The 8439-nt window shown below is 42.4% G+C and overlaps 1 long non-coding RNA gene across 1 annotated transcript in view; it reads left to right on the forward strand.

The window, feature by feature from the left end:
* The window catches only part of LOC102548165 (uncharacterized), a 28348-nt gene extending 20516 nt beyond the window's left edge, over positions 1 to 7832 (forward strand). Inside the window, exons 3-5 of the long non-coding RNA XR_015646839.1 lie at positions 2032 to 2066; positions 2518 to 2679; positions 5830 to 7832. This is a non-coding gene — a long non-coding RNA (uncharacterized LOC102548165). The remainder of the gene's footprint in view (positions 1 to 2031; positions 2067 to 2517; positions 2680 to 5829) is intronic.
* The last annotated feature ends 607 nt before the right edge of the window (positions 7833 to 8439 follow it).

Below are 8439 nucleotides of genomic sequence, written 5' to 3' on the forward strand. Positions count from 1 at the left end.
TATTATCCAATATATACAAAGAACTCAAGAAGTTAGAATCCAGAGAACCAAATAACCCTATTAAAAATGTGGCACAAAAAAAATTTAAAAATTGGAGTATAGAGCTAAACAAAACTTCTCAGCTGCAGATGTAATGATCTCAGTCAGCTGCAGAAAGAAACTTCTTTGTTGAGAAGCAAGAGCTACACTCCTCTATGGTTATAAAGATACTTAGTTACAATGCAGTTAGATATTAGACTGGTTTAAGAAAGTGGCTGTAGTAGGGTATTGAAAGCCAGACAACCCAAGGAGTTCTCAGAGGCAGCAATGAAAGAACAAAAGGAACCAACCTCTGGAGTCAACTTAACAAGGTCAGCCTGGAGCTAAGGTATGAGTGGCAAAGGAATTAAGGTTTCCATTCCAATTGGCTTCCCCACCCCTCAAAAAGACTGGAATTACTAGTCCCAAGACCTTTGCATGCTTGCTCAATAATGTTTTTGGGATACCCTGTGTTCCCTTCCTGAAACATTCCTTGATTAACCTCCACTTACTTTGTCCATTATAATAGTTTCTGTTGACCATCCTATTTCCTATTTCTCCCCTGGAAATAGTATATAAGGTACTGTACTTCTTAATGAGCTTGGTTGGCTTTAGACAATTGTCTTAGTTAGGGTTTTATTGCTATGAACAGACACCATGACCAAGGCAACTCTTATAAGGACAACATTTAATTGGGGGCTGCTTACAGGTTCAGAGTTCACTCCATTATTACCAAGGCAGGAAGCATGGCAGCATCCAGGCAGGCATGGTACAGGCAGAGCTAAGAGTTCTACATCTTTATCTGAAGGCTTCTAGCAGAATACTCACTTCCAGGCAGCTAAGGTGAAGGTTTTTTAGCCTACAGCCACAGTGACACACCTACCCCAAAAGGGTTATACCTTCTAATAGTGCCACTCCCTGGGCCAAGAATGTATGAACCATCACACACATTTTGTGCAAGACTTCCTAACCCCAAATCTTATCTTCTCTTCCTTCTATCCTCTTTACCTTCTAATCTCCTTGTCGTCGTTTTAAGGACTCTGTTATTGAATAAGGACCTGCTTGTCCACGTCAATAGGTTTACCTCTAGGGTTTATAACTTCAGGTAAATGAATTGAACTACAAAATATGCTGATTAAGATAGCTTAGATCCAGGAAAACAAACTACATAGGTTCTCTTTTTTGTGGATCTTAGCTCCAAATCTTTAGATATGAGTATATAACTCAGAATAACCACAGAAATCAGGAAAGTATAAAGTGACAATAATGGAATGGGGGTGGAGTAGGGAGGAAGGAGCTCCAGAAATGGGGAGAGTAGGGCACAGGTGCTAAAAACGTAGGATTTTAACTGGGGAAGGAGAGGGGGAGCAATAACAGAGGGAGAAGGAAGAAAGAGAGGAAAGCCAAAGTTCACTGAGAAACACTGTCTCAAGGTACAAGGTGAAAAGTGACAAAGCAGAACGGTTGATGTTTTCCTCTGACCCCATCAATGTTCAGGTGGGCACATGCACCTGAACAGGGACATGCACATATACCAATACAATGTTATACATACATTCATACATTTAATACACGTGCACATGTGCACACATATTTAAAAGTCTATACATTTTTTAAAAGAATGTATTTTCTCAATCCTTACCCACATTATCACCTACTAGAAACTATGTTGAAAACAATAGTTACAATACCACATCTGGCCCAGCTGTAATTTGAACTAACAATATTAAGTCAAAAATTGACAAATTTTGATTGTTCTTTCTTTTTTTAAATGCACCCGTGGCATCAGTACAGATGAAGGTATCCTATTGTCTGAGTAGTTACTATCTCTCAAAATAAACCCTGAGCAGTGGCTCAATCCAGCATAATTCCCAATGTACCTTAGTCTCACTTCATCTTGATTATGAATACCTCACCTATCACTGGTGACAAGATCTTGTTCACAATTTAGCTTTACAATCTACCTCTTAGGATCATTATTAAACCAATAAAAGAATTAATGGTCTTTTCCAGGGCTGGGGCCTGCATGCTACAACACTGACCTAATGGTAAGACATGCCTACTGCTGCAATACTGGCAACTGCTTTAAGATTGGATATAAAGCCTATGCCACAGGAGGAATTTCACCCTGGTGCTGTAAAACATGTTTTAAAAAAAAACTGTGACTGGGGAGATCATAGGCCCTAAGGAAGAACCTACTTCTGTTACTTTGCAGAATTATCTATCATGCTGTGAAAGTGCATTCTACATATTTATGTTTAGACCCACAGATTTGCATTGATCTTTTGCAACATGTTGTAGTTAAGGCAGAGACCTATGACTGCCCAAAGTTGAGTGCTGAATAGAAATAACTCTGAGTGTTCAACTGTGGATGGGTCATCTATAGAAATCTCCCACCATCTGAGGCTTGAGGAACTTTGCAGAAGTGGGTGGCAAGAGAGTCGTGAAATGCTTGCTTCTATTCATGACATGGTTATTGTATCCATCCACTCACATCAGGTGTGATTACTGCACAAGACCTGAATAAAATCAAGCCAGTCAAAAGCCTAATGCAAATGGGGGAGAGACACCTAGCCCCACCTTCTCAGAAGAACTATTAGCAGTTGATGACTGCTGAGGGAGAAAGGATCAAGTCACTCTCCTTTGGGGATGTTGCAACTGGTAAGTTTCTCATGTCTCAGCTGAAAAGTCATATACCTATATACATATGGGCAGCTAATTGAACTCAGTGTTATCAATAACAGAAACAAAATATAAAACGAGACACAAAGATGAGTAGGGTGCACTATGGGAAATTGAAGAGAGATAGTGTGATAGAAAGATATGATCAATATATCCTTTTTAAATGTATGGGATTTACAATATATTGTTAAAAATGTACCCCCCCAAAGTCATTTCTAAACCCAGTGTCTGAAAGATTAGGTACTCAAGAGAAGACCCTGAAGTGGGATTTCCTATGAGAATTGTGTTAGAAGAAATGTTGGCCAAAGATGGGAGGACAGACAAGAAGCCAGGTGAGGCTGAGCAAGGCGAAATTTCAGGCAAACACACAGAGCCAAGTCCAGTGGGTCCTACAGTCAGACCCACTGAATTTTTTTCATCAGCTTGACTCTGGTACTTATGGGACTTTTTTTTGCAGCAGAGAGAATTAGAATCCCACACTCTTAATATATGATCTCTCTTCCTGGCAATATAATCAGATGTTTCATCCCAAGGTGATGTCCACTTTGTCTGAAATCCTGCTAGGTAAGTTAGCCAGGATTCCCCTGCTCCTGAGTTTCATCTTACCAACTTTCTTCTTGTTATTCTCTCTCTCTCTCTCTCTCTCTCTCTCTCTCTCTCTCTCTCTCTCTCTCCCTCCCTCCCTCCCTCAACCTCTCCCTCTCCCACTCTCCCTCTCCCTCTCCTTCTCCCTCTCTTCCTCCCCTCCCCTCCCCCTCCCCCTCCCTCTCCCTCTTCTCCCACCCCCTCCCCTCCCCCCCCATCTCTCTCTCTGTGTACATTCACACATGTGCCATGGCTTGCATACTCAAGTGAGAGAGCAGCTGGTAGTAGAAATTGGTTCTTTCCATCCCCCTTGTGGGCTGTAGGAATTGAACTCTGGCCCTCAGTATTGGTAGTATGCACCTTTACCTCCCAAACTCTCTTCTCACCATCCCTATTTTCTATCCTTACTTTATCCTTGACTATGAGTTCCAACTTTTCCTGTTGTATTCTGAATAGAGACCAATACTTCTTATTGCAAAATTCGATTGCAAAATCCCTATAACATGTAAACCCTTTTATATAACATCTGGAGTGTAAGTTGCACCTCACAGCTGTCCCCTGAACATAGGAGGAATGTATATACAGTAGCCTGGGGGAGATATCTGAGGACGCTGTCAGATATCTTCTTTCAGGGGCAAAAGAAAGCTAGAGAAGAAACCTAGTAGTGTTCACAGAGACCCAGTAATCAGATGCTGGGCCTATCCATAGGATCCTATCAAGCCTGTAGCTCCATTATTTAACACATTATCTTAGCACCTAAGGAGCAGATAGATTTTTCTCCCTATATCTTCCTTGATGCTTAGTAGTATAAATTACCACACCAAACACTACTGTTCTAAAAAATAAAATGACTTCTAACGATAATCTGCTGTATTCATAGATCCTATTCAGTCAGTATCAGGGATGTTTCCTTCTGCAACAGATGGGAACAAAGGCAGAAACCCATTGCCAAAGCCCTTGGAACGCACAGCTCTAAGTGAGATGTCTCCATTAAACCCATCCCCTCAGAGCTTAGGGAACCTGACAGAAGAGGAGGTATAAGAGCCAGAGGGATGGAGAATACCAGAACAAGTCTCTATGAATCAACTGACCAAGGCTCAGATGAACGCAGAGACTGGAGCAGCAAGCCCAGGGCCTACTTGGCTCTGCAGCGGGTCCTCTGTGGATGTACTATAGGTTTCCGCTCAGTATGTTTAATGAGATTGCTAAGTGTGTGAATGAGTGGAGCCCTGATTCCTGTGCCTGATTTCAGGGGCTCTTTTCCTTCTGCTGGGTTGCCTTGCTCAATCTTGATGTGTTAGTTTTCATTTTATCTTACATTTTGTCAGTTTTGATTGTTATCCCTTAGAAGCCTGTTCTTCTCTAATGACAGAAAAGGAGTAGATCTGGAGGGATTGTGGCGGGGAACTGGGCGGGAGTAGAGGGAGGGGAAACTGTAATCAGGATACATTGTGTGAGAAAAAACTGTTTTCAATAAAAGGGGAAAATGAATAAGCTGAGGGGATAGGGACCAGCTTCACTGCAGACACAGCCGTGTGAAAGCTTGGTTTCTTGTCCTAACACCCCTAGTGTGAGAAGAAAAGTCTGCCCAAGTGGAGAGCAAGGTGAACTCCCAGTGCCTCACTTAGCCTGGGTATGAGCCGCTAGGCGATGTTTTATAACAGAATTTTAGAGAAATGTCCCAAAGCTATCTGTTCATCTAATTGCTACCCATACTCACAGGTAATTCCCTCAGTCCATTTCAGCATTAAACTCACTCCCAACTTTCAGAATTTGTGGTTTCTACATTTAAAATTGTTTTTCATATAATCTGTTAAATGCCAGGAGCTGAGATGAATGGCTTCTTGATTTACTTAATCCTCACAGAAGCCAAAGAAGAGGTATTATTGCCTACTTGAGATAAAGGAGGTCTTCAGAGGATTACCGAAGAAGGCTTAGGGGGAATAGAGGCATAATGGGGTCAGCCTTGGAAGAGCTCTGCCTCCAGGGTTCTTGACACCTCAGAAGCATCCAACATCCTTGCCTCTGTCCTTAACTGAACTGCTTTCTGAATTAGCGTGTCATCCACTCCAGGCCTGTCCCACAGAGCCTGTTCACAGGTTTCCCAGAGCCTGTCTGTTATCTTCTGAAGGTGCACAGCGGTGGCTGACATGGTTCACAAGTCCAATCTCTCTTGCTGGTTCCTGCACTCAAGGGAACAGATTTTGAGCATTATCTTTTCCTACTCCCCAGGGTGTGTGATGTAGGAAGCCTGCAATATAGACTCGCGGCCAGAACAAATCTCTAATGCTCATTACCTAGGTGTTAAGAGACAAGCGCGCTGATTTTACAGATTTAGAATGTTTATGTGTGATGTGGAGCAGTATGTTATTGAAAGATTTCCTTTGGGGTTCAAACATACTTAAAAGCAAAGGAACCCTTTTTTTTTACCATAAATAGTGTCCTTATTAAAAGGGGGGAGCAGCATCTCTGTGGCTAGAAATATTCATATTTTTGTCTCTTCCTCAAGTCATCCACTCGAATAATTGCCTTTCTATTCTACAGACACGCACAAGCAGCCCTCCACTGGAATCAACTGTGGCCTTGCCTGCAGGGATTCTCTGGAAAGATCAAATGAGAAGCTTGCAAAACTCCCCATTTAATCCTTGCAACCACGTTTGAAGTGCAATTACTATCTACAAGATGCTCAACAACCACCTCCAAGTTGCCAGTTGCTTGGAAGCCAGGCAGGACTGGACCAGAGTTCCTGGCCCCTCAACATCCTGGCTGTCTGCAGCTCATCGCCTCACCCTGCTAGCTTTGCTCTAGGCTCTGGGCCCTTAGCTCCCTCCTCAAACCACACTCTCTTCCTGCACTGGGTTACTGTGACAGGATCTGCAGTCCTGGAAATTCCTCCCTAAAGTTGCTATAGAAACTCCCGGTGTGGGTGTGTGGAGGAAGGGGTGCGATTCCTCCCAGCTGATGCACAGAGCTTTGCACAGCTTGAGGCAGCATAGAATCAGGCCCGTGGCGTTTGTTTCTCACCCAATTTGAGCCGCCCCAGAGTGTGGAGGAGGAAGACACCCTACTCCTTTTCTGGGTATCAGTGAGGGAAAAGAGAAAGTCCTCTGATGTGATTCAATTTTATCTGGGGAAAAGTGAAGAGCTTGCTGAGTCCAGCCACTTCAGAAACAGTGACTCGGGAGCCAGAGTGGCCACCAAGCTCCCAGCAGGTCAAAGATTACCACCAGTCAAAAATGAACACAGCACGTTTCTCAGTAAGATGCCAACACCACTCTCCTATTTTATCAAGACACAGGTTAGGGAACCTGAATGATCACAAAGCTTCATTAGTCAGCCCCTACACTCAGCAGCTGGGACTGGGTGAGCTTCCTGATCAATAGCGCCCCCTGGTGATCAGGGGGTCAGAACGGACGGATGAAACAGGAATTTAATCGTTCATGTTGACAAACTGGATTTTCACAGGGTGGCCTGTGAAATTGTCTCTTCTCACACAGTTCTTAAAATAAATCCTGTTGAAGGGAGGGTTTCACATGGGGAGAAGTGACAGATATATCCTGTTCTGCATAAGATGACTAATATCTGCACATGTTCACAAGCACAAGCTGGTGAATGTCAGAGACACTCAGGCCTTGAAGACTCTGGGCCTCTTGGCCCATATGGAGAATGGGAGGTGAGAAAACAGGTGAATTATCCTGGAAGACGAAAACTCTACTGAGCCAAACACTACTGAGTGTTGACTATGCACATGACTATAGGCTAGGGTTAGGATAAGCCCGGAGATGCAAATGAAAGATGATTCCCTGTTCACTGGGCTTCAGAGTGCACTGGGAACAGTAGGGCACAGGCAGTTGTAACAATGGTAAGAACAATGTAGAATACCAAACAAGAGAGTTAGACTGTGTGCACTTGGATAATGAAAGACTGAGCTCTCCACGTTGTGGATATGAGAGCAGGCTACATCTAACCAGCTTTGTGAGAGTTTGTGAGCTCCCTAGATCTATCATAATCAATAGTGTATTTATAAGAATCCATGCTTTTAAAGGCCAAATATAAATGTTTTAAGACCTAAAATCTTACAAACATTGTTTCAAACACTGACTATTTAAATGCAAGATATTAAAGAATAATTTTTATAGACAGTCATGAGCTATGTCTTCTAGGGAAGTAGTCATATCAAGAAATACACAGAGGACACTAGAGAAGAGCTGGGTCACCTTTCTGCTGCCATCAAAATGTGTCCAAGCTTCTGCGTTGGAAATTCCATGTTCTGAGAAGCATTTTGAGAGGTGGAATCTGCTGGGGAAGGAGGTTAGGTTAAGAGTAATGGTGTTACGAAACCCTAATTGCATTAAGTTGTTCTCTTTTGTTCTACAGTTGTGTGAATACTTTGTTTCCTTTTTCTGAAGATGTCCATCTAATTCAAGTCACCATCTTCAAAGTAGAGGTCAGAACCTTACCTGAAGCCTGAGCCTAGGACTGAGACTTTGAAACAAACGGGGTTTTGGGAAACAGTTCAGTTCTGTTGAATAAAACAGAAAAGCATCTCTCTGTTTCTAACCTATCAGCACAGTCAACAAGCTCTAAAATAAATTCAAATAAAAATCACACCTTAAAAATATAATCAGACTGTCGAAAAAGAGATTCTTGAAAGCAGGAGAAAAATGACTCATCAAGTATAGAAGAACAACAGATTAGCATTTGTTTGGAAGGGGTGATCCATGGGAAACAATGGTGGTGGGGAACAGGAAGCAAAGCGCTGAAGAAGGACTGCCAGGTGTTCTGCACTCAGCCAGACTACCCTGTAGTAAAGACAGCCCCCGATGAGCAGAGCGCAAGGCACGATACCTGGCAGCGACTTTGATCTGTACAAAAAGAAGGCGCATGTAAAGATAATTATATAATATAGGACACTTTAAAGAAAGTGCTCTTTGCTTCTTTCATTGCACTTACATAAGGTATTATATATTATTGTTGTATTTGATCATATATCTATACATGATGATGGGTTAATGGGTGGATGGGTAAAAGGGTCCTAGTTGCATAGAGATCATTTAAATATTAAAAGTAGCACAGAACAGCAGGGGAATACAGCTTTGATGAGGCCAAATTACAGCATTTTGCTAGAATTGTTATCTATAATATTCAGATAAA

Source organism: Rattus norvegicus, chromosome 1 (assembly GCF_021556685.1).
Source record: "Rattus norvegicus strain SHRSP/BbbUtx chromosome 1, alternate assembly SHRSP_T2T, whole genome shotgun sequence".
In the NCBI taxonomy this organism is placed as follows: Eukaryota; Metazoa; Chordata; class Mammalia; order Rodentia; family Muridae; genus Rattus; species Rattus norvegicus.